Source organism: Mastigoproctus giganteus, chromosome 11 (genome assembly GCF_048544385.1).
Source record: "Mastigoproctus giganteus isolate SK-2022 chromosome 11, ASM4854438v1, whole genome shotgun sequence".
Classification (NCBI taxonomy): domain Eukaryota; kingdom Metazoa; phylum Arthropoda; class Arachnida; order Uropygi; family Thelyphonidae; genus Mastigoproctus; species Mastigoproctus giganteus.
Genome location: NC_143585.1, coordinates 18,987,592 through 19,014,656, shown reverse-complemented (window position 1 = coordinate 19,014,656; position 27,065 = coordinate 18,987,592). Strand labels below are relative to the sequence as shown.

The following is a 27,065-nucleotide window of genomic DNA, read 5'->3' as shown; positions in this document are numbered from 1 at the left end:
CTGAATGAAAGTTTTTAACTTTTTGGTCAGTGAGTGTACTTTCTCTAGCGAACCTTTTGGATAATTTTACATTATAAGATTTATGTGCATTACAGAATATATTCCTCTTTTATTGAACAAAAATGGGAATGCAGCATATTTGCGTTGTGGTGAAGGCTCGAGTTTGCTCTTAACGAACCGTACCTGCCCGTTTAACCACGTGACTTGAAGTGGAGATAAATGAGAAGAGTAAAGAGAGAGAAAAACAGGGTCCAAGGCTGGCTTAATGGGTAGCATTCTTGAGTTAAAGATCGAGTAAATTAGGACGTAAAAGAATACGTGTTTGCACCAAGGGGGTGTTTCTACTTGTAGAAGGGTCACCTGGCAAGTAGCATTAATCTTAATACCATTCCGGGCATCTTTCTTCGTCGTCCGACTGGAGTGTTTAATATGTTTCACAACGAATCACTCCCTCGAGGTTCCTGACCACAGCATCCCCGAGCAAGTGATTCTCGGGAACATCCGCTACTCAATTACACTCAGCTTACGGCATCGCAGGACACGGAGCTTAATATTGCCCGCGAGACGATCCGCAGGGGCACGCCTGCCGGAGGAAGTTGTGTGAAAGTAATAAAAGAGAGAAGTGCGAAACACTTCAAGGCGTTATGAGGATGAGCCAGAAGCACTCGCGCAAAGATAGGGGTGCGCATGCGTATCTTACTGCTCGCTAATAACGTTAGTTTTTTTTCAGCGCAGTTTACATCTTGGAATTTCTTGCGAGTGTTTCATATTTTATGATATTAAAAGAGGAGATCGTGTACCATCTTTCTATCCTCTTATTAAAAACAAAAACAAAAATCGTAAACAACTTTTTATGGTTGCTTGTATAAGAAGATCTTAACGGTTTCTTGAATTTGTGAACAATATTATGATTTATGTTCAATATTTAAAGAATTTAACCAATTTTAAATATTTAAACCAAGTTTTGACCAAAGAGACGAAAAATTCTAAAGAATTTCTCCATCAACAGATTTCTTGGATTACGCTACTGTTTCAAGATAGTCGACAGAGTTCCAAAGAGAACGAGAGTCACTTAAGGATGACCCAAGGTCTGATCCTCTATCTGAAGGAATTCATTTTGATACAATTGCCATCGTCGAAGAAAGATGGCCAGAAAACAGGAGAATGAAAGTGTCTGAATGCGAAAAGGTACTTAACATTTTCCACCGAAGCATTTGTGAATGTCCAACGTTTGTACAAGGTGGGCCTTGTACAAACGCCTTGTACACGAATGGAAACCTTGCCATTCATGATAAACACTAGAGGATGGAATCATCAAAATAGAATTTAAAATTAATTCTTGCTGATCCAGATGGATTTTATCTCGGTTGGCGACTGGTGATGAAACTCGACGACATTTTCTTGATCCTGAATCCCAATCAGAAAGCATACAATGGAAGCACAAAGGATCTGCAACCCCGAAACAGTTTCGAATCCAATCATCAACTGGAAGAGTGTTGGCCTCAATTCTCTGGAACATAGAAGGGATGTTGTTAATTGATCATCATCGGGTTTGGCTTCTCCATGACAATATACCTGTACATAAAGACCGGGTTCAATATGCTAAAATTCATAAACGTGGATTTTAAGCATAAAACCACTCCATCCATGTAGCGTAGATCTGGTCCAAACTGATTTATCTGTTATGAAACCTAAAGTCTGATTTTATAGATGATGAACTAAAAGCAACTGGCGAAGCATGGTTGCTTTTAGTTCATCATCTTTAAATTTTAATTAGTTCATCATCTTTAAAATCCAACATGAAGAATTGTTTTGAAGGATTAAACTCTTTGCAGATTAAATACAATAAGCGCATTGAACTTCGTGGTGAATACCTTGAAAAATAAAAAGAATATAGATTTTTTTTACTTATGTCTTTTATATTCCGTTCTCAGAACTTTTTGGCCATCCCTCTTATGATTGGATCGCAACTGGATGGTAAAGAGGCTGGCGGTTGTTTTAATGTACAGTGAAAAATGTGTGGTGATCCTTCTGGAATATGAGTTATTTTCTGTTATAAAAATTTAAAATGATAAAGAAATTTAAAAGAGAGCTCGAAACGTAGATTTCTAAAATGTATTTCTGAATACAAATGGCATTTTAGAGTGATAGAGGTTTGTAAATTGAACTAATTAGTTCATGGACAATCAGATATGCATTGTGGCGTCCATTTTTATTAAGCTGGTAAATTTACAACGATGTTTTCCATCAGAGTGAAAGCGAATGTGATGAGGTTGGTAAGACATTTGCTTGACATGAGTTGCAAATGGTGATCTCGCTCAGATTAAAATTTGATGTTAACCTTAATCACTCTACGGTGGGTAGACTGGCAATCGCTAATTACGCTGCCTATCCATCCGGGTCGCGTGTCTGACATCATAATGAGTGACTGTAATTAATGTACTCTTCTGGTCAATTAAGGCTGCGACCTATTTGCAATAAGATACACAATAGGTCCTCGGGGCGAAGTAGTTGGTCGTTGGCGTGATTTGGTCATAAATCGAAAAGATAACAGCGAATCGACTATTGACATCCACCTGATGAGAATCGATATGTATCGGATAAGAGGACAAAAGCGCACAGAAAACACTTTGATTACGCTTATTATCCAGATGATAATGATGTACTTAGCATTTTCTGTGTTTCTGTCTAAAGTTAAATGAAAATTGATGAATTCGGGAATTCTCTGATCTACTTGTTGATTGATGCTGGTGAAAATACGTTCTTTATGGAACACAGACTAACCTTATTAAGACGTAGGATGGAACTGTTAACTGCGGTTACTAATTAAAGCAATGGACGTACCATTGATAGGTAGCAAAGGCGGAAGTCAAATTTGGTTATCAAATGAATGTCATTTGTCCAACAATATTTCCAATATCTTTCAAACGTGGACTTCATTTATACAAGCTGAAAATGTCACGGCATAAAGCGCATCTCATCATCAATATCCTCACAGTGAGTTAAAGGCTGAAAGCATCTTTAGACTGATTCTTTTGACATTCCAATGGGTATGCATTCAAATTGAGAGAGGACAGTTATTGAATAGATGTTCGAAAACTTTCCATCAGTCAAAGAGAGAGTGATTGTTGTAGTGTGTACGTTAAACGCCTAAGCAACTACGGCCATGAGGTGTCAGTATGTTACGAGTTTAAGCCTTATAGAATCTTATATCGTGCATGGTTCACCGATGTCAGGCCTGTTTAGCCGTTGGAGGAGATCTCATACTCCTTACTGATATACACTGAAAGGACAGAATTCATGGGATACCTGGTTCCTGGGCAACGCAACGCTGCCACCCTCTCAGTAGTGGACGATCCCACCACTTGGCTGGTATATAGGTACATTGCATTCACGTAGACGATAATTCGATATCAGTATGGATAAACGTCGTGAATTAACCACAGAAATTGCATTATCCCCGTTCCACAGTATCAAGAGTGAATTGGGAATACGCCATTTCCGTAATAACATCTCATCGTCGATAGCGCTGTGGGAGGAGAAAGGTGGTGGATGAACGCGGTCGTCTATGTCTGTCTCGCATTGTTTCAGCCAACCAGAATCGCGACAGTTGCACAAATCACTGCCAACTTCAAGGAGGAAAGTGCCAGAAACGTCTCCACCAAGACCATCAGGCGATCATTAGCCGCAATAGGTTATGGGAGCCACCAGAGTCCCATTGCTAACACCCCGACACAGTACTTTACGCCTCAACTGGGCGAAGGAACATCGGCACTGTACCTTGAATGATTGGAGACGGATCTTCAGGTCCGATGAGTCCCATTTCCAGTCATTTAGAGAGGACGCGAGAATGTGTTTCTGGCGGAAACCGTACGAAGCTATGCACCCATCATATCAACAAGAAACTGTTCGGACAGGTGGGTGGTCGGTAATGGTCTGGGGCATGTTTAACTGGCGCATGTTGGAACCTCTGGTACGTCTAGACGCATCTCAGAACACTCCAGGTTAGGTATCCATCCCTGCAGACCATCTGCATCCCTTCATATTCATCGTGTACCCACAGTGCAACGGGCTCTTCCAGCAGGACAACGCGCCACCCCACACAGACGGGGTGACCAGAACATCGTTCGAAGAGCATTCCGCAGATTTTACCACCGTGGAATAGCCTCCCTTTTCACCGGACATGAACCCTGACGACCATGTTTGGCATGTTGTGGAAAAGGCTGTTCATGGATGCATAAACGGACCTTCCTACACAAACAGCAAGCATGGATGGAAATAGCTGTGGAACGCTTTCGTGAACTAGTGGACTCAATGCTTCGCTGTGTGGCTGCCCTTATCTGGTCGAAAGGTGGGCCTACCCGTTACTAGGTAGGTGTCCCATGATTTTTGTCCACTCAGGGTACAACCCTATAAGTGTCCCTTATATCTCTGCGAAGTTTCTCGCTGTCTCGTCATTTCATTGTTATTCTATGGTACACCACCCTAAAACATTCTATCTTGCTTCATCTCAAGCTGAACGAGTTACACCACGTTTTCTAGGTGTTCTGTTAATTTTGTGAAGCAGTGTAAAGTCGGACGCTAATTGATGAAAGGAATTTTTCGCCGTTTATAGAAACTGCTTCGATATGAACAAATGTCAAAGCAGAAGAAACACCCCTGTGGAATGAAAACGTGTAAAAAACGACACAGAGAAGGACTAAGCCCATGGGCCTATTTTATTTAGAACGTTAAAATCGACTTTATCTTTAACTGTGGCTGCAATAGGGGCTGCAATTACTCCCGTGTTACAAACTGTAACAGGGGAGGAATATACACCACTGTGCTGCCACTTTATTAGGCACCCCCTGCCCTGCTGTGCACCCAAGTGGTTTGTTCCACAACGTTGCAAGTCACATGGCCACAGTTGTGGATATAAATGCGACAGAACAACCTTTATAGTACCAGTAAAGATTGTAAACCCTAGAAATAATGGGGAAAAGTAGTGATCTAACGGACTGTGAATGTGGCATGTTAGTAGGTGCAAGACGTGCTGGACAAAGCATCTCTGAAACGGCAATTCACCTGAACTTTTCACGCACCACAGTTTCAAGGGTGTATCGAGAATGGTGCAACGAACAGAAAACATCCTCTCGATGGCGCTCCTGTGGAAGAAAATCGCTTGTTGATGAGTAAAGTGTAAAGTGTATTTAGGGTCATACGGCACCAGGGGTTTCCCCCATCTCCGCGTTGTTTACATTGTGATGGGTGTGCCAGTTTGCTGGAAATGCCAGAGATTTAAAAGTGTATGGATATTGTTCATATCTAGTGTCGTGTACCGTTGTTCATCTGGTCATTTAGCCGCTGGACCCCTACTGAGGCCCAACGTTGCCCCACTTTCACCCCGTGGAGGCAGACCAGGTACACCAGTATTATAATTAGTTTACTCTGGCAGGTCCTGCCACCTAATTTCCTGAGATTTCAGTGGCTAGGACCTTAAAAAAAAAAAAAAAAAAAAAAAAAATATATTTCGCACGTTGTATGTTGATCACATACATGTTTCCCGGTTTGAAGGGGTTGCATTTGAAAATTTAATGGCCGAGGAGAGGGCGAAATAATTTAGAGAAGCTAGAATTTTGGTGTGGGTCTTGCGCTGGCATAGAGATAGAGAGGGGAGGAGACTGAAGGCTAGGGGGGGGGAATAGCTAGGAAAGACTGGGGTCAATAGAGTAGACGACCCCAGCATGTGCCAGTGGGGCATGCCCATGCCCCACCAGAGAGAAAGATGTGGGATGGCAGGGGGGAGGCAACAAGAAGGCTGTCGCCTCCCCCTCTGCCAGGGAAGGGAGGAAAGTGTGCCCGGCAAGGGAGCCGGCACAGGTCGCCATATGGCCTGGCGGCTGCATGTCTGCTTGAGTCAGGTCCTTGTTGTCCCATCCGTGTGTAGGTTCCTGTCTGTGGTTGTCACTTGGCAGCAGGACAGGTGCCTTAGTCAGGTCCGTAGTTGCGGGTATTTAGTCCAGTCTGTACTTATGTCTCTATCTGGAGTCATGGTCATTAGTTATTGGATCCTGGGTCCATTTGTTGGATCCGAGTTTGTCGAGTCCGGGTGTTTTTTTTTTTTTTTTTTTTTTTATGCTGTTTCTTCCTGGGATGCAATCCCTTTGTGGATTGTCTTGATGGTGACTGTCCGTGCACCTTATATGGTTGTTTGCAAAGTCATATATTGTGGGCCTGAGAAACGCTATTGTGGCTGTGGGGGCGGAAGAGTATGCCTTCTGTGAAAAAGATCTTGTGCAAAGTTTGCCAGTGCTTTGTAGCTGTGCTCCTCCTCCAATAAGCGTTCCTCTTGATTCTCTGGTACATAATGTAATTCTGTAATTAGTCGGCATCGGAGGTCTTCATAAAGCTTGCAGTGGTACATTAAATGCTCCCACGTTTCCACTAAGCCACAATGACAGAGGGCAGTGTTGCTCAGTGCAAAGGTCATTAGTTTGAATCTGATGGCGCCGTGGCCAGTTAGGAGGTACGTGGCCAGCAATCCTGGGGAGAGCCAGCTTGGGTATTTTGGATATACGACCGAGACAGTTGGGAGGAATTTTCGCGTTATTTGCCCTTTTGTTGAGTTTTGCCACCGTGTTTGCCAGGTTTGCTGAAGATGTGCAGTTAGTCTTCTTTTCTCTATTTTCGGTTCGCTGGCTACATTTAATGTGAAATTTAGGCAGGTATCCGGTATGCCTCTGGAAAGGCTGTAGAGGAGTCCACTGCGTATCACTTCCAGGTCCAAGGGGAGGGCACCCGTGAGCACCTGAAGCGCGTGTGTACTCACTGTTTTGCAAGCTCGTGAGATAGTCAGTAAGATGTACCTCTGTATGGTTTCTAGTTTTCTTTTATTAGTTGCAGTGGTTGCTTTCTTGTACCAAGACACCAGAGGCATAGAGGATGACTGGCAGGAACACAGTTTTGTGAAAAAGAGCAAGGGTTTTCTTCTTTATGCCCCAGTCCTTGCGGGTGATTCTTGCAAATAGTGACGAGTAATTTCTGATTTTATTTCTGAGATAGTTAAGATGGGGAGTGAAGGATAGGTTTCTATCAAGGACAACCCCAAGAAATTTCATTTCTGTGGTCAGCTTGACGGTGGTTCCTTGTACTTTTATTTGGGGGGGGGGTCTCCTGGTGTCCAGGGTTCCCCGAAGTAGGATGGAGCTTGTCTTAGTGGATGATATCTTCAGGTTATTTTCGTCAGCCCATTGTTGTAGAGTGGCGAGCGCCCGGTTTGCTGTGTTTTCCAGCTGTGCCCTGGAGTTTTCTGCCAGTGTCAGGACAAGGTCATCCGCATACGCATGGGAGGTTGCATTTCCGAGGTTGAGGTTGAGGAATCCGTCCAGGACAACGTTCCAGAGCAGTGGGCCCAGGAGGGAGCCCTGTGGGCATCCTCTGTAGATGCGTCTGGTTATTGTACAGTAAGGAGCAGTGACTTTTACTGACCTGTCGCATAGGTAACTGCTGATGCAATTGTATAGATTACTTGGGAGTTTGGCCTCACGGAGCCTGCTGAGGACGCTTGGCCACCAGAGGGTGTCAAACGCCCCGGCAAAGTCAACCGCGATGGCAAGAAAGTATTTGCGGTCTGTTTCTGTTGCAGCGTTGATGATGCTGCGTAGGGCATCGGTGGTGGAGTATCCTTTTCGAAATCCAAATTGTTTGGGTGACTCTAGGCCTGCGTTTCTATAGTGCTTCTCTATCCTGTTTCGCAGGAGGTGTTCAAGAAGCTTGCTGAGAACTGTCAGGAGCGCTATCGGGCGATAGGACCCTGGGAGGTCCTGCCTCTTCGTGGGATTCTTCAAGATTAGCCGGAGCGTCGCCACCCTCCAACTGCACGGGAAGTAGCCTTCTTTGAGGCATTTGTTGTATAGTTTCAGTATTTCCTCCGGGATAGTGTCCACTGCTTTCTTGATGATCTCTGGCTCTAGGAGATCTTCCCCTGGGGACGTTTTGTTTCTCAGCTTGGCCGCCGCGATCTCCAACTCAATCTTGGTAAAAGGTTCCTCAATTTGCTGGGTTGTGTATATCCTGTTCTGTTGGCAGAGCAGTACTTGTTCTGGCGTAGCGGGATCAGTGTGCTCCAGAAACATAGCATCCAAAATATTGTTGACAGTTTCATGCCACGTCTTTGTGAAACCCCCTTGTGGTTTCCTCATTGCTGGGAGTACCTCGCCTCTGGGAAGCCTATTTGTAGTCACCCGATAGACCACTCCCCAGGGGTTGTCATTTCCTGTCGTGGAAACTAGGTGCTCCCATGTACGCTGTTTTCTTTCTCTGATTTTTGCTGTGTATTGATTCCTTGCAGTACGGTATCGTTCCCGGAGCGCCTCTACTTCTGCATTAGGCCAATCACGTCTAGCCCTCTGGAATTTTTTCCGACAGGTGTTTGCTACCTGCCTTAGTTGCTGAAGCTCAGGGTTCCACCAGGGTACCGCCCCCGGAGATGGTTTCTTTCTTTTGATAGATTTGTCCGCCGCTTCTGTGATAAGTCTCACCAGTTTTGCCTGGTGTTGGTCTGGGGTTGTCTCTTCTGTATTGAATGTGTGGGCGGCCACCCGTATGGTTTGTTGGAATTTGGGCCAGTCTGCTTTTCCTATGGCGTATCTGTGCTGTATTTGTCTGGGTGTTGTGCTTCTGGCTATTGTTCGGTTTAGTTGGAAGGTTATTGCTCTGTGGTCCGATGTTGTCCAGTTTTCCGTTACTGTCCAGGCTGTGATGTGATCAGTGACGGATCTTGTGGCAAGGGTGACATCAATTGTTGTCTCCCACATAGTACTGGAGAATGTTGGGAGGTTGTTTGGCTGGTTAAGTATATTATAGCAACTGTTTGTGAGGTACTCTTCCAGATGCTGCCCGTTCACAACGCCTCTCCGTCCTGGGGTTTCGCTATACCATGCCGGTGAGCGGCAGTTTACGTCTGCGCCTACAATTATTTTGGCGTTCGGAAATTCTGTGTGCATGGTCTGTAGGTAGTTAATTGTTGGGAGGATATCTTCCCCCGGTCGACTGTATATTGAGACAGCATAAAATTCCCCTAGTGCAGTGACTATGTGGGCACACGCAGCCCAGGGGAGGCAGTAGTTTGATAGTTTAGTCACTGTGTAATCCGGATTTCTAACTAGGATGGCTGCTGCCCACGCGGTTTCAGCATCAGTATGCACAATCTTGTATTGCATGGGGTATCCCCTGACCTTTTTGCTGTGCGTATACGGCTCTTGCACGAGCATAATGTCGACATTTTCTTCGTTGGCCTTTTTTACCAACTGGGCGGCAACCGCCCTAGACCTTTGCGCGTTGAGATGTGTGAACTGAACTTTTAGTTGGTTATACTGTTTAGGGCGTGCTTCCATAGTCGAGTCTTGTTTGGTATACTCCCTTGGCCTTTATGTATGCAGGGCACTTGTTGTCACGGATTGAATGGTCTGCCTGGATCTTGTGCGCCTTGCAGTTTGCACATGTTGGTGGATCCTCTCTTTTAGGGCATGTCTCAAATTCGTGTCCTACTTCAGCACAGTGCCCACATGTTGGTTGCGTTTGGGCGCATGTGTGGGTGGTGTGTCCGAAGCGGCCACACCGGAAGCATTTGGGGACTGTCACATGTTCATTGTAGCGATGACTGCCCCAGTTTATGAACACTCTGTTGTGTTTGTTTATGGTATTCCAGGCCGCAGGCGAAAGCTCAACCACCCAGTTTGTGGCGCTACCTATTCGGGATTTGGTTTGATACCTCGGATTTATAAGTGATGCTGGATCTACCTCCGGGTGTTCTTGCTGGAGGTTTCTCATATACAGTTCTTCTCGAAGAGCTGTTGGTGTGAGGTCTTTGTCCGTGTTGAATATAATTATACTAGGCCCTCTTTTTTGGGGGGGCGCGGCCTCCAGGCCAAGAGTTTGTATTCTCGGATTGGCTATTATTTTTTGGGCATCTTCCTGCGTATGCGTTTCGATTATTATGCCTGTGTTGCGCGTTTTCCGTACTGATTTAATTTTTGTGGTCTTGAGATCCTCTGCTAGTTTTGTCATTACTGTGGTTTTGACTGCTTCGCTGGAGGTGTGCTCCTCTGTGGAAGTTGGTCTGAGGATGACCAAATTCGGCCTTGGGAGTAGTGTCTTCCGTCTGGACGCCGATTGGAGTGTCGTCTTTTTATTTTTATTTATTTTATTTTATTAATAACAAGATACACAACAGGTAACCATTAACAGTGTATCTGAGATCAGATCAATAAACATAATAACAATAATGTGAAATCCTACAGGACGATAAACATTGATATAGATTCAAACAATAAAAGCATATGTACAAAAGAGGATTGTATTAAGTTAAGTTACCGGTAAAACAAGTAATAATTAATCCGTTAGAGAACAGAAAAATAATATAACAAATAATAATAAACTACAATAATTAGATGTGAGCTAGTCACTTTGCAGTTTAAGTGAAGAGGCAAACTTGTGGATGGAGTTCATCAGTGATTGGGAGTTGTCAAAGAAGTCAATGCGAGAGTCGTTTGCTGATTTGCTGATTCTGTTCAGTGGACTGAACTTCATAAAGTCCGTGTTGGCAGAGTCAAGGCGAAACGGTGTAAGGTTCCTGACTTGTCTACAAGGAGCATTGAAGTTTATTTTACTCAGGATATCAGATGCTTCGTAAATTCCAGTGATTACTTTGGCTAGAAGGGCGATGTCAGCAGTAACTCTTCTAGTGCACAGAGGCCTCAGATGAAAGTAATCACACAGCGATTCATAATACACTGAGTGATAGAATAGAGGATTGCGGTACGTGAGGTAACGGACAAAGTTTTTTTGGACTGCTTCAATTTTGTTAGTTAAAGTCTTTGTGTGAGGATTCCAGATGGGTGAACTGAATTCAAGGATTGGCAGAACAATAGTTTTATAAAGGATAACCGCATATCTGTAGTTTTTGAACTTGTATGTGTTCCGTTTGATGAATCCCAGTGTTTTGAATGCTTTGCTGGTGATTTTAAGGACATGGGCATCGAATTTAGCACTGCTGGAAAAGAGAATCCCTAAGTCGTTAACTTGGTCACACCTTTCGATGATCACAGAGTTAATACTATACTCCGTATTCATTAGTTGTGGAGATCTGCAAGATGAGAAAGAGATAACTTTGCACTTCGAGGGGTTAGCAGACAAGCCATTCAGAGATAGCCACAGAGAGAATTTATTGAGAGCACATTGAAGTTGTTGAGAATCGGTAGTCTCCTTCACTGCTGAGTAGATCTTAAGATCATCTGCATAGAGAGCAACTTGAACATTGGAGGTGTACATGAAAGAAGGAAGATCATTTACGAAAACAATGAAGAGAAGAGGACCTAGGGGAGAGCCTTGTGGTACTCCGCTTAGTGGTATAAAACAGTCTGAGTTCACTTGATCGATGATAACGCTCAAGGAACGATGCGTAATATAGCTGCGTAGCCATGAGAGCAAAGGGTCACGAATACCATATAGCTTAAGTTTTTCCAGAAGTTGTTCGTGCGGGACTTTATCAAATGCCTTGGATATATCTGTGTAGACTGCATCAACTTGTAGGTGGTTATCAAGAGCTTCAGAGGTGTATTGCCAGAAAGGAAGTAAATTTGTGACTACTGACTTGCCACTGCAGAAACCATGTTGATTCTGATCGATAAAAGGCTTGAAGAATTCGAAGAGATGTTTGTGCACTGCTGTGTCGAAGAGTTTAGCCAGGCTGTTTTGCAAGGTTATGGGTCTGTAATCGCATACGTCATTTTTATCACCTTTTTTGAAAATAGGAACTATATTGACCTGCTTAAAGTGCTTAGGATACTTCCCCAGCCTGAGAGACAGGTTGAAGATCCGCAGTATGAGGGGTTTCAATGTAGTGACAGTCCTTTTCCAAAATAAGCCTGGAATGTCATCTGGGCCTCTAGTATAGTCATTTCTCATGCTTTTTAATGCCGAATTTAAATCTTCATCAGTGATAAAGAGATTAATGAGGATATCATCTTTAACAGGTGTGGTCAGGAAATGAGGCAGGTCTCAATGTATCATTTGTTTGAATTCTGGAAAAGTGTTTGGCAAACTCTTGAGCAATACTGAATTCGTCAGATAAGAGAATTCCATCTGCGTTACGGAGTTGTAACTTTCTACTGGTTATGTTCTTATGCTTCATGAAATTCCAGAATGGTTTGATATCTCTGTGAGTAAGCAGACTATCCTGAACTGACTCTGTATACATGTTGTAGGAGTTTAATATGAGAGTTTTCACTTCTTTGCGGAGTTGGCTGAATATTTCATAGTATTGACTGTCACATGTTTGCTTATACTTGTTTCTGTAGAATTCTTTGGATTTAATTTTACGTATTAGTTCACTGTTATACCAGTGCGGGTAGGTAGAGCGTGCGGTAAGATGGGATTGAGGAACAATGTCAGATATAACTGAATGGACACAGTTAATCAGGTTGTTGGTGAGCACATCGATGTCATCCATAGCGTCAGCGAGCTGCTTGTCTACGTTTCTTAGAGCTAGGTTGAGCAGAGGCCAGTCAGCCTTTCTGAAATTGAATCGAGGAGTACGGGAGCTGCATTTGAAGTTATGAGAAGTCACTGTGATGTCAAAAGTAATCGGTGAATGATCCGAGTGAAATATGGGGTTGTCGGTGTGAACATCTATATGAGTAGAGGAAAATATTAGGTCGAGGTAGGCATTTTCTCTGGTTGGAAAGTTGCAAATTTGTTCCAGACCATAGCTGTGAAGCATATTAAAGAGAGCCCTAGTCTGCAGTGATGGAGAAGAAGATTCTAAATTGGCCATTTGACAGTTAAAGTCACCCAAAACCATTGCTATGTCGGCAGATTGAATTAGTGGGAAGATTGATTCCAGCGAGCTTTCTAAGTACTGGAGGTCTATATTAGTTATGGGAGGTGGAAAATAAAGCAACACTATTAAAACCTTTAACTTGCCAAGATGAAGAAGGCAGTATACTGATTCAATATTTGTGAAATTTGATGTAGTTTCACAGAGTATATGGTTAGAATGTATAATAGCTACTCCGCCTCCACGAGATCCTCTGTCCTTTCTATGGATTGTATATTGTCCATCTATAATCTCCTGATCATCAATATCAATGGAGAGCCAGGTTTCAGTGAGCAGGTAAATGTCGTAAATATGTGAGCCTTGGATTGCTCTGAAGTGGTTTAGGTTGCTAATTATACTCCTGCAATTCTGAAGGTAAACACTGAACAGTTGGGATCTGGGGATTCTATGACGAGAGGAGAACGTAGTATGTGTAGATAGCAGGGTATCTGATTGCTATGCCGGTGGAGAGGAGATTTTGGACTCCCTTGATGGTCTGTCCGTGAAGCGTTTTACTAGAGCCCCTGATAAAAGGGATCTTAGATTCAGCACTTTTTCTGTTTGTGATGGAAGGCATGTTATTATAAAAGATGAGTAGGCGGGACATCGTGTCTTCAGAGAACGGATATCTACTCCGAAACCATATTCTTCTTTAATTAGGTTGATAAGATCTTCAGATTTAGTGGAGGGTCCAAGTCTAGAAAGAAAAATTCGGTCTTTTGTGGGAATAATTGTGATATTATACTTGTGTTTGAGTAACTGAGATTTTTCTGCAGTAGTTACATTCTGTGTTTGATGAGTTATGGCTGGAAGCTTGGAGAAAGTACCTTGAGATATAGATGCTTTAATATTTTCTGACGGTTTGTTCTGTTTTGATCTTTGGTGTGATATTTGAGACTGGCAATCAGAAACAGGTTTGCTCACTGTGGCGGCAGATCTACAGACAGGTTTGCAGACCTCATTAGATGTGGCAGCAGTTATTTTTGCATATGTTGCCTTAACTGATGTTGAAGAGGATTCCGCTTGGTGACTCTGAGCTTGTGAAATAGAAGTACATACAGAACTGTTCCGCAGAGGAGAGTAGGTGGGAGGAGTGGTTCTATTTACATCAGAAGAATCATCTAACAGAGTCTGTTTGGCAATAAATTGCTCAGTTGAATGACTTGAGTCATGAATGTTGGCAGGCTTGGGCAAATTAATATTTGCAGCAGTAGAAGTATTGAGGCCGGTGGAAGGTGAAGATCTGGTCTCAATACTGAGGGCATCGTCAGTTAATGAAGAATTCGTATTCACTTTGAGCCCATTGGTGTCGAGAGTAGGTTCAGAATTCTTCCTAGCTTCCCTTAAGTGGCAAGACATAACTGATGTGAGATTTTTAATTTGGGCGTTAATGTCAGAAATTTCGGCCTGTTGATTAGTTAATATTGTTTTTATACCACAGATCTCCGTGTATAGCTCGCTGTTTCCTTCATTAAGTGTATTATAATCCAGGAGAATTTCAGAGTTTGCAGTATGAGGTGCGCTGATTAGATGAGTTTGAATGAGGATTTTCTGCATAGTGTTAAAGAGTAGTTCCTGGAATTCAGTTGATTGCAGAATACCAAAGGTTGGATTCAGAGTTTCCGTAGGGAACGAGTTAGCGCTGAGATCTTCTGACAGCACAGATATATTTGTTTGAGTTGATGCATCTGAGATTTGATGCGACCCCAAAGACAACAAAGAAGGATTAGAGGCTTCATCCATGTACGATTCAGAGTCGGTATTTCTAGTTATTGGCATGATATTTGTCTCAAATGTACTAGAGTACGGCATTTCAACTTTGTTAGCGGAAGAGGAGGAAAGTGACTCAGGTTCCGTGCTGTTTGGCGTTGCAACAGTTATAGGGCTTTTCTGAGAATTTCTGAGTCGACATCTATCACAACAGTATGATTTCCGCCGACTTTTATTTAATTTTTTCAGGTCAGAATGGGTACAGTCATTGCATATTAATTGTTTGCACTCAATACATTGGACAATGGGGTCAGAGCTGGTCCCACAGATGGTGCAGACGTTAGAATTTTGACAGGAGGTAGTATTTGTCATATTGAATTCAGTTACTGTAGTTTTACTAGATAATTTAATATCACCACAGTTGTGGTTTAGCAAGCAATAGGCACTGTGACCAGCCGGTCGCCTTAGTTGCCCTGCAGTGAAATCCACAGGGAGCAGGGGTCTAAGTAGGGAGGGAAGAACAGAGCGGCTAGGCAAAACTAATGCCTGGTCAAGGTCAAGTGTCTGTTGGACACATGTATAAGTTGAACAACAAGATAATGGCTGAAAGCGCTTGTATGGAGTAGCGGAATGAACATGCAGAAATTCATTTAATACTTATCTGTTGTCCGTTCAAATAATACAGTACTTGCACCTGTCAATCCAAGGGCTCTATCCTTATGTGATGGCACTAATAGGAACTTAATACTTTAAATAAAAAACACACAAAACCAGAAAAGTTTACGGAGCATATCATACAGACAGCCGGACACAAGCATCCCCCTAGCGTCTCTGGTGGTTCCTGGGTTCTGGTCCTCAGCGCTTGAGCGTATGTGGAGGCGCGCTGTGGCATTTGGTTTGCCCCACATTCCATGTATGCTTGTAGTCGCGAGGTCGCTCTTTCACATTCGACATGAGTGTCTAGGAGTATCGTTTCCATTTTATGGAAGATCGTAACTATTTGGGCCCTAAGGCCTGTGGATACTCTGTTTGAGTGGTCCTTGAATAAGTTTTCGAGGGCCATCTTTAGGAAGAGAGACTTCTGGTAGACAGTACCCTCTGGGAGAGCAGGGTCAAGTAGTGAGTCCTGTTGCTTGTCGTCGTTCTGGTCCTTCTGTGAGGTTGTGTTGTGTAATTGGTCTCTCGCTTCAGTCTGAGACCGCGTTTCACGTTGTTCTGATTTTGGTGCCATTCGTTTGACATTCTTCCGTTTGGTTGAGAGGGCCCCCGGGCGAGTGTCCTCCAAGTCCTCTGATTGCTCTGCGGTTATCTGGATGTAGTCGCATTGATTAGGTTGCTGTGTGTCCTTCATTTTGTCTGTTTCCCCGTCCATGTCTACAAAATTCGGATTAACGGGGTCGTCCGAATTAGCGGGATTTTGTTGATAGTGTTTGCTAGGGCTTGGATTTTGCTGGCGGATGATGTCAGCCACAAGTTTGTGGGTATATTAGTTGGCTTGCAGTAAGCCGTTGAAGTTTGGTTTGTGCCCCCAGTTAGATTGTGGGGGGGGGGGAACAGCTCGGTACAGAAATACTCCTGGGAGAGCGGGGTCACTTTCTTTGCGGTTTTTAGGGACGACGAAGTTTCTGGTAATACTAAAAAGTTATTTGGCGCCTCGGGAAAAGATGACATTTCACCATTGTAAGTCTACGGTAATGGAGGGGGGGGGGAACCGTTTTGGTCACTGTTCCTTAAAATGAAGAGTACGAAGATCGCTGAAAATTTGGGACTAGGTCACAGTCCGAGGTTACTAAGCTTGGGTCACCTCCCCAGTCAAATTGCTCGATAGAAGCGTGGCGACCGCGTTATGTCGGTTGCCTCTCTATATCCCAAATGCAGCCACATGGTGACCATGCGGTCTGGCACAAAGAATACAAATAGTGACGCTTCTAACCAGCCAAATTCCCAACAAAGCACAGAAAGTTTCTCACCTTGAGAGTCCACTGGAGTTGAGGAATCACTGTATATACTTTTGATGAGAAAAACACTTTAAACTGAGATCCACGAGTGTGAAATGAACAACGTGTCTGGCAGCCATATTAACGATCGTGAAGGCGGCCATATTGGCTCTATGCATACGCACTGCATACAAGGCACAACGCTAACATATGTAAGAATTTAAAAACTCACATAAATTCTTTAAATCCGCACAGAAAATCACATAAAATCACCTGATGATTCAGTATCGTTAGTTCTTCAAGTCCCAATCTTTGGCGAATAGTAAATCCATGTTTAATCAACACTAAAATCCGCTTGTTGATGAGAGGGGACAGAGGAGGATGGCTAGAATTGTGCAAGCAAACAGACGGCCCACAATGTCGCACATCACATCAGAATACAACCTTGGTACGTAGAACAAAATATCCCAACGGACCACTAGTTGCACTTTGTCGCGAATGGGCTACAACAGGCGACTGCCTCATCGCGTACCTTTGTTATCAATGAAGAACAAGAGAGTACAGCTCTTGTGGGCACAGCAACACCAGCACTGGACTATCGAGGACTGGAAAAAAGTTGCTTGATCTGACGAGTCGACGTTCCTGGTGCATTATGTTGATGGAAAGCTCAGAATTTGGCGAAAACAACATGAATCCATGGACCCGTCATGTCTGACGAATACTCTGAAAGGTGGTGGGGCAGTGTTATGGTGTGGGGAATGTTTTCTTGGCACACATTGGGTCCATTGATATCCATAGATTCACGTCTGAATGCCACGTTGTACATAAACATTGTTGCTGACCAAGTGCATCCGTTCATGTTGACAGTTCATCTTCATTTAGATGGTTACTTCCAACAGGATAATGTGCCTGGGCACAAAGCCCGAATCACTATGGAATGGTTCCAGGAATATGACAATCAGTTTTCTTTGCTGCAGTGGCCCGCAAAGTACCTGGATCTGAATCCTATTGAACATTTTTGGGATGAGCTGCAAAGGGCTGTTCGCTGCAGGCGTACACCTCCGTCGAATATCAAGGAACTGCGAGACACATTCATGTCTGCATGGTATTCCATTCCTGCACAACGTTTTCAGCATCTTCTTCAATCCATGCCTAGACGAGTTCAGCCTGTTTTGAATGCTAAGGGAGGCTGAACTCGCTGCCAGGTAGGTGTACCTAATAAAGTGACAGCACAGTGTAGTTTGAAGGGCTTTGGTCAGAAAAAAAACTCGACTACCGTTTGGACAAGAAGCAAGTTTTCTACTCTTAGCCTGTTAAAAAGCTAGTTTGGACAGATTAATAACTGCTCTACAGTTATTGCGACTTTAGTCTAGGGCCTAGACTCTAGGCAGCAAATGAACCTGGAGATTTTCATGGACGCCAATTGCGATATCAACATCTTCAACAACCTTAGCATATATATTGCACATATATATTGGAAACGAAACTTTAGATAAAGGACGAGATTTTCAGGTGGACTGTGGAATGAAGGATTTCGTACTTTCAATAATAATTTTACCGACGCGATCTGTGCACACGTTGACATCAGAAGATTTGAAACGATAATTCAGTCAAGGGCAAGAAGATTCGAAATCTCGGTGATCATCCCATTGAGCATTTTTGTAATGCCAAACTGCATGACAATGGCCACGAAAGAGAGACTTCGCAGGGGATGTGACCAAACCAAGTTGTGATCTGAGGTGCCTAGGACTAAGGATTACTAATATTGACCATATATCTTGAAGGGTTGTTGAAGAGGACAAGATCAAGGATGTAGGTTTTGTGAGAGAGAGATAATCTTTAATGCCCTTCACGGCCAAAAAGCCAGGGGTTTACACTTTGTGTGCTTAGGATTGTCTGGTACCTCTTTAAGTAAATGTACAAGTTATGAATGTTTATTAATAATCGCAAAAGCCTCAATGTCTGGACTAGCTTATTCCGTCTAACTAGAAAGTTGGAGGCAGCTGGAGTTGTGAACATAAAAATCGATGTTAGGAAAGTTAGACTGGAGAAAAACGAGCTTCAAAGAAAGGAAGTCAATGAGTTCCGAGTGATTATTGGAGTTGGGAGAACGATAAAGATTGCAGATGAATTTGACTGAAAGGGCAACAGATATTTTAAGCTAGATGAGATGATAAATTAAGAGATTCAAAATTTAGACGTCTCTGACATGGGATATGAGAGAGGACTTGCGCTCAACTATCTCCTTTGAAGCCAAAGGAATCAACCCGCAAATAATTATGGTAACGGGTGATTGAGGTAACCAGCAGTTTGAATTCTCTCAGAAAAGGTAAGTCGGGCTTGACAGATTGTGATGGACATCATTGAGATTGGAATCGACATCAATCTCAATGAAAGGGGAAATGCTTGGGTGGTTTAAATCTTTTCATAGATAAGTTTTCCTATTATTTGCCTTTTCATAACATAATATATTCAGCAGGTAAAAAGATGGTGAGAGAAACCAACTACAGGGTTTCTCTCTCTCCCTCTGCTTTATCCCATATTTTTCTTCCTTTTTTTCTATCTCACAGCTTCCTTTTCTTCTTCTAACTGTCTCTTTTCTTTCCGATTTAACTATCTGTTTCTTTCTTGTTTTCACTCTTACTATCAGTCCTATTTCTCTTTCGTTTTCCCACTCTAAAAATTGGAGATATCGATTTCTTATTGGAAGAAGAAAATTAAGAATGGTCAATATTTCAATTTCCTCCACTGCATTCCACATCCACATTTAGAGGTGGCGAACAAACGCCCCTCTGAACGTGACACTTCTAATTTCTACCAACGACCCTCATCCATTGCTAATCCCTGAACTTTGCGTGCCACTTATGTCGCTGGGTGTGCATCAGAGCCCCGTGAAATTCTATTTCCGATTTTTGACCACCACAGCGCTTTAATGATCCAACCTTGTCCCCTCTAATGATCTTTTAAACGGTCATTAGCATATTAAGTATTTTCCTGATTACTTGATCTTTGCGGTGGCACTTTTATAAAGTAGAGACCCTCAGACAGCGCCTGGCTCGTGAGATCCCAAAGAGTAATTTGCTCCGAAGGTTAAATCCCTTTAGATGATGCATATCGATTACATTAGTTGTGATAAATGAAACAATTTATATTCAGATTATGTTCCTAATTATTTATCATTCTGTCATCATTCTATGCGCAGACTCCTTTTTATTCAAAGGCGTTCCTTGGATTTATAATCCACTCAATGACCAGGATCATTACATCCAGTACAATCAAAGGGTTCCCCAGCCCATGCCATGACAAAAAACATCAAATCATGACCTAAACCTACAAATATACAAAATTACTTTTAATAAGAGATATCGCTACCGTATTAGCTGGCGAAATTTTTGTAGAAAAATATCGTTTGGTTATTGTTTAGTTTATAAACAACAAAAAATAAATCAAAGAGTACAATTTTAATCAAAATTGTAGACAGGAATGAGCTTTTAGTCTTCCGGACACTCCCTAACTGACTTTTGAAAAGAAATCTGGGTGTTGCGTGAAAATATTTAAATTGCTAAGCAACGCGTGAGGAGTAAAAATACAGGCGATAAATTGTGTAGCAGCAGTTGGATTAGAAAAACGCCAAGTGGGACCACACCCCCTTTAATTTCATGCAGTTAGTTCGGGTGGCAGCAGACGATTCTTTATCAAAGGACATTTAATTAAGATCGATTTGCCACTTGCAATTCCAGAAGTTGAGATGAAACAAAAAGAAAAGTGGGAGGGTACACACGTAGATGCAAAAGGTAGACAGATCAAAGAGTAAGAGATGTTCTGTGCGCATCAAATGGGTTTACGTTGTAGACAAAATTAATCCACTGAATTTCACCAAGCCAAAGATGGTGGCAATAATTTCTAATCGCGCTGGACATTTAACACTGTGATACTGAAGATTAAGCAGTTTGATTCAATTATCTTAAGAGAAAGAAGAAAAAAAATTAAAGACACGAGACTGAGTGAAATAGACATTGAATGAGGGAAAGAATAAGGTGGGATCATGGGCGTCTACCTTGTGCAGATAAAGAAAACATTTCGCTTCTATCTCGTCGTAAACATATTTCTGAACACCTGCAGCACTCACTTACAGTTCTCCATCTAACGAAGCAACTTTCTCATATCTGTACTTGAAACTGCTGCTTCTTTTGTGTATAATTGTGCTTTCTTCTTATATGTGTTATTTACCTCACGTGATGTTTGCTTCAGAGCGAGGGTGCATTGTAAATTGTCACTACTTTTTGAACAGCCCTGTTATCTGTATCGAACATTTTAGTTTCTAGATTGTGGAGAGAGGTTACAACGTAAATTAGAGCTCCTCTTGTTGCATGTAGGCTGTGTGATTCGCTCGAAGTTAAAAATAAGGATATTTCAATTCATGGTAGCCTAGTTTCTGGATTTACTGGTTATTGGATTCTTAATATGCGTCTCGATACGTGGACTTAACCCCTTCAGATGAAGGAAGGAAGGAAGATTCAATAAAATGAATCCTTATCTTTTAAGATCCACTATCATATGAATAAAAGATCTTCACAGAAATGAAGGCACATTCAGACAAGATGAAATCGAATCCTGTAAGATCTCCCATTGAGAGAGAATATCCAGACTTTAACCATAAACTAGTTGAATAGAACAGAACACAAAACAGCAACAGGAACTTTCTTTTTGGTCCTAAGCCGAATCCCCAGAATTAGTTTTCAATTTCTATATGAAGACACCATTAGGTTAGGAGCTTGTTAAACCCCAAAGAAACTAAGATCATGAGGCATTTCCTGGAAAAAACTACTGAAGCTCATAAAAATCCCTCGCTTCATTAAGACAATTGGTGTGGGAAGATGGTGATTATAACAAGCAGAATGTGTCACATCCAATTTCATTCAGTAAAATTAAGTATAAAAAGCGAATATGTTGAAGTGGATGTTAAATGAAAAGGATTTATGCTCTGGAGTTCTCCAATATTAGAGGATGCCAACCACACATTTTCTCTTTTCGAGAATTTACTTTTTTTAGAAATTCTTCATCGACCGTAATAAAGTATGTTTGACACAAGCATCAATATCCGAGAGGTCACAGTTAGCTTCAAAGAGAAATGACCTCTGAACACATTCCATCGCGACAAGGAAATAACCATAAAAGGGTCCTCAATAAAAACTAAGTGTCTGGGGTGCAGTCAGAGGTTCAAATGTCTCTCTTCCTGATAGAAATACGACGAAGATGGAAACGGAGATCGGCAGAGACTAGTGACTGATGAGATGATATACGGCAGGGATGTTCGGCCACGGATGGGAATAGCAGAGGGGGAGATGTGGTCACGTAAAGATGCAGCCAGTAATGCGAGGCAGTGATCAAGAAAGCATACGCGTGATCCCGAGCTGAAATTGCCCGATATGTCCAAACTGTTATGAGTCTGACAGTTACAAAGGAGGACATTTAGAATTTCGACCAGCAGCCTTTCACAGTGATCGAACATATATTAGCGTGGTCGAGGGGTCTTTTATAAAGGAGTACCATATCATATTTCGAAATGGAAACAGCAGTCCATCCACAAATATTTAATATTAAAATTAAAAACTGTGGGGAGGAAAGATGGTTTTACAAAGACAATGAACACTACTCTTGGTGAACCCTAGGAGCAGTGCTGAAAAACAGATATTAGAGTTCATCAAGAGTCGTGTTAATTGTCTCTGTAAAACCATCTTTCCTGCTCATAGTTTTTAATCTTAATATTAATTATTTGTGGATGGACTATTGCTTCCTTTTCAAAATATGATATGGTATTCCTTTATAAAAGACCCCTGCTGCACGAAAAATCTGAGTTCCCGGGAGAAAAACCATGCTACCCTCGCAGAGACTGACTAACTTAGCCACTTTGTGAAAAAAAGCACATAAAAATTCGTCACGTAATCGACGGGACTCGAACTCAGATCTTTTCTCCCCGGTGTAGGGAGGACGGTGATTCAACCAACTGTGCTACCCACTAGGACTGACATCCAGTGGGCAGCAAATAACATACGAATTCAACCAAGCACAATACTGTCCTATTTCAATTCGTACCATGTGTAGGGAATTGAAGATATTGGATACTGGCAGTCGCCTGTCTATAAGGAAGCCATTTGTCTCAGGGGAATAAAATCCGCTTGCAGTAGTGCCGATAATGTCGTAATTGGACAGTGGAACAATGGAAGAAAGCCATGTGGTCAGACGAATCACGGTGCACTTTGTTTAGCACTGATGGTAGGCAGAGGGTGTGGCGATAACCTCAGGAAGCGACGAACCCCGCTTACCTTGTTAAGAGAACCCAAGCATCTGGGGGTGGTATCATGGTATTGAAAATGTATTTTGGCACGGACTAGCTTCGGTTATACCGATGGAAGGTCGAATGTCGTCCGGAGAGTACCTAAATTTTGTGTCACATCTACTGCATTCTGCAATATTATTGTTTATCCCTAAGGTGATGGGCACTTTATGGATCATAACGCATTCTGCCAGAATGTTCAAGAATGGTTCCATCATCTTCTCTGGTCCCCACACTCACCTCACCTGATCTCAGTCCTATTGAGAATATATGGAAAATTCTGGAGATAACTGTTCGACAACGAAGTCCTCTCCCTCCAACTTTGTCGCGGCTATGCGATATTTTGCTGGAAGAATGGTTATAGTTAGAACAAAACGCAGTAACCACCCATTATAGAATCCATACCGCCGCACACTTGCTCTTATTCGAAACAAAGGCGACCCGATTCGATACTGAATAAAGGTTCGTATTTTTCTAGTCAGTGTGTGTATTTTGAGAGAAACTATGTGGAAGTCATTGTACGTCAAGTGGCCACTTTGCTAGATGCATCCACCCTTTTATTGAAATAGAGCACTCCCTTAAGATCATTTCTTGCTGGTATCATACGAAAAACAGTAGGTGGTTAGATACGTAGGGATGCTGTAATCAGTGTAATCAATGCCCTTTCTAAGGAATGACAAAGGATTCAAGGGACTTTGAATGCGACAGGGTAATTCGCTCTATCGTAGCTGAAAACCGAACCGGTTTCGTGCTCTGTCAGCAAAAAGCAAGATACGGTTACAATGGGCTCGGAACACCAACGCTGAACAGTGGAGGTTTTTAAAAATAATGGCCTGGTTCAATGAATCCTAGTTCTTGCTACTTCACGCTGATAGAAGAACCAGAATATGGCACAAAACAATGCGAATCGATGGACCCGTCGTCCTTCCGGTGTCTAATATGCTCATTCCTTGAGGGGTGCAGTGTATTCAACTGGGAATGGATTATTACAACAGGATAATGCGCCATCGCACATGGCCAGAATTTTACAGAACTGTTCTCAAGAACAAGAGGGTGAATTGAGCCTCTTTTGGTCTTTCCAGTCACAAGTTATTGCCACGTTATCTATCTTAATGGCAAAATTCTCGTGGTATAATTTTGTTTTATTTCGGTAATTATTCTTTAATGATGCGGCCTCACGTATCTATCCTCTTCCAGCTTATTATCTCCATCAAGGATGATCAGAAATGTTTTAATGCTATAAGATGTATTCATAATGGAAATCTTCATCCCATATCTCTGGATGGCACCGTCTCTCTTAGTCTTATTATATCAGTATTAGTTTACCTGATCAAAGTTCATTTGATAAGTCAAGTTCGTTTAACAAGGGAGAGGGAGGAAGGGTTGTTACAGTAGTCCTCTCTCTCTCTCTCTCTCTCTCTCTCTCTCTCTCTCTCTCTCTCTCTCTCACTCCCTCTTTCTGCCTCCCCTAAACTATTTCATGTATAGTGTTGAAACTACAGGAATATGAAAGCAAAAATCATTCCTAATTATATACCAGAAACGCTGTTTGAAAGCAACAGGACGGATCCCAAAGTCTGATCAAGTTCAGTCACAAGTTGGGTCCGTGGAGGCTGAAGTGACTAGTGGTAAAAGTTAGATGATAAAGGGATGTGTTATACGCTATGCGATTGCAAAGCATAATATAAAAAATGTCTTTAGATAGCTTGAGTAGGCAAGCAAGAGCGAATACATGGTCGTGGAAAACCATAATTGACCTCTTATGGATTAGACATCGTGGACAGGCAGTTCACATAGCGGGAGTACTTCTAGAATCAGCTAGTTGACTGATACTGATTGCAATACGTCAAACAAAACGCAAGGGGTTCAAAGATAGTTGACATAATTCTCACGAAGGATCCAATCACCGTCAATAAAATGACAAATAGAGGGGCGTGACCATAATGTCATAAAATTGGTGGTATCTAACGATATTTTGGTTGACCGAAGAAAGTAATGTGTAATGTGCGTTTAGGGTCAAACGGCACCAGGGGTTTCCCCCATCTCCGCGTCCTGTTCATTGTGGGTGTGAAACAGAACACTGTCAATGCTAGAGGTTTAAAAATGTATGGATTTTGTATATGTTTAGCGTCGTGTACCATTGTTCATCTAGCCATTTAGCCGTCGGATCCCTATTGGGGTACACCGTTGCCCACACTTTTCCCCGTGGAGGCAGACCAGGTACACCAGTATTTTAAATGGTACTCTGGCAGGTCCTGCCACCTAATTTTCTGAGATTTCAGTGGCAAGAGCCTATGTGAAAAAAAAAAAAAAAAAAAAAAAAAGGGAGAATTACGCTAGAGTTTTGCTAGGCCGGCGAAAGGGTCATGAGCGATTTGAATTTGGATATTTTTAATTACCACTGTGTGGGGCGTATGCTTGTGTGAAGGTAGAGTTGGGGGGAGGGACTGAAGGCTGGAGGGAAAAGTCAGAAATATGAGGACAATAGAGAAGGCATCCCCAGGAGTGGCCTGTGGGGCAGCCCATGCCCCACGGGGAGGATAAAGAGGGGCGACGGCGAGGGGAGGAGACGTAGATGCCGTCTCCTCCCCCCAACACCACGGAAAAGGAGTGAACGTAAGCCAAGCAAGGGCACCCGGACCCGGGTCAGATCGCCAAGAGGCGTATAGCGAGCTCCAGAAGTCATCATAGGATGGTGTCCCGTACAGGATTTTAGGACAGTAGTTCTTTGGTTGATGTCCCTTCCACGATTCATGTGAAGTCTTTCATGGGATGGTGTCCCGTACAGGATTGATAGTCTTGTCTGGGATTGGTATGTCTTCCTTCATGGGATGGTGTCCCGTCCAGGATTTGTGGATAGTCGTTCACGGGATGAAGTCTCCTCCAGGATTTATGTACGTGCATGGGGTTGACATCTGTTGAGGTGTGAGATCGGGGACAATTTGTAGGCAGGGAGAGGCTTGCTGTTCGCTGATGGTCTGCCAGAGTCCAGTGGTTCAGTCAGTGATGCAGAATGCACAATTGATTGGTTATTGTTGCAGTTGTGGCAATGGATACGTTTCACGATGGCCACAGTAGCACAGAGCGGTGTCGGTGAGTCCGAAGCCTTGTAGTTTATCCCTTATTGTCCCATGTACAGTAAACAGATAAGAGGTAAGAAGTTCTGGGGAGAGCCAAGGAGGACAGTTGGGGTAAACCACTTGTATGTTGGGTATAAATTTCCTGGTTATTTCTCCTTTAGTTCATGTCTGACAGGGAGTCTGGTCTGCCAGGCCTGCTGGAGGTATGTGGAGAGACATTTTTTTTTTCAATTTTATAGTCATTTGCGGGATCTGTCGTGAAATCTAGGCAGGTGACACTTCTGCCCTTTGAAAATTGGTGGAGCATCCCACAGTGGATGATCTCCAGATTTAGGGGAAGGGCCCTGTCAGTGCAAGGAACGCGTGAGTGCTGACGGTGCAGCAAGCTCTCGAAATGGTAAGAAGGCAGAGTAACTCCTGATTTTCCTCTGGATATAGGTCAGGTGCGGTGTATATGATCGGTTTTTATTCAGCACAACGCCGAGATGCTTTAATGCCATGGTCAGTTTTATGGTAGTTCCTTTAATCCGGATTTGGGGAGGTCTGCTTATATCCAGGGTCCCTTTTAACAGTATTGAGCTTGTTTTGGTCGGTGATATACGGAAATTGTTGTTAACAGTCCCGTCATGTAGGATGTCTTTTGCACGGTTAGCTGAGATTTTCAATTAGGCCCTGGTGTCCTCAGCCAGCATCAGGACCAGGTGATCCGCGTAGGCCTAAGATATGACATTTCCAAGATCTAGGTTAAGAAAGTCATCGAGAACTATGTTCCAAAAGAGGGGATCTAGAATCGAGCCCTAGTCTGAAGGGCTCGATTCTGGACGTCCTCTGAAAACTTGCCTTGTGACGGAGCAATATGAAGCTTGGACAGTGACAGATCTATTTGAGAGATATGATCTTATGCATTTCTACAGGCTTGCAGGTATGTTGGCCTTCCGGAGCCAGCCTAGGACGCTTGGCCACCATAGGGTGTCAAATGCCCCGGCAAAGTCTATTTCTATAACCAAGAAGTATTTATAGTTTGTTGTCGCTGGACCATTTGTAATGTTTTCTGGAGCACCCAGGGTGGAGCAGTCCCGCCTGAAGCCAAATTTATTTTGGGACTGAAGACCTGCAGCAGAATAGGGAACTTCAATTTTATTTCT

General features: G+C 42.9%; 1 protein-coding gene across 1 annotated transcript in view; it reads right to left on the bottom strand.

Moving 5' to 3' along the window:
• The window catches only part of LOC150077755 (cell adhesion molecule Dscam1-like), a 173,812-nt gene that overhangs the window by 124,820 nt on the left and 21,927 nt on the right, over positions 1-27,065 (bottom strand). The window lies entirely within an intron of this gene.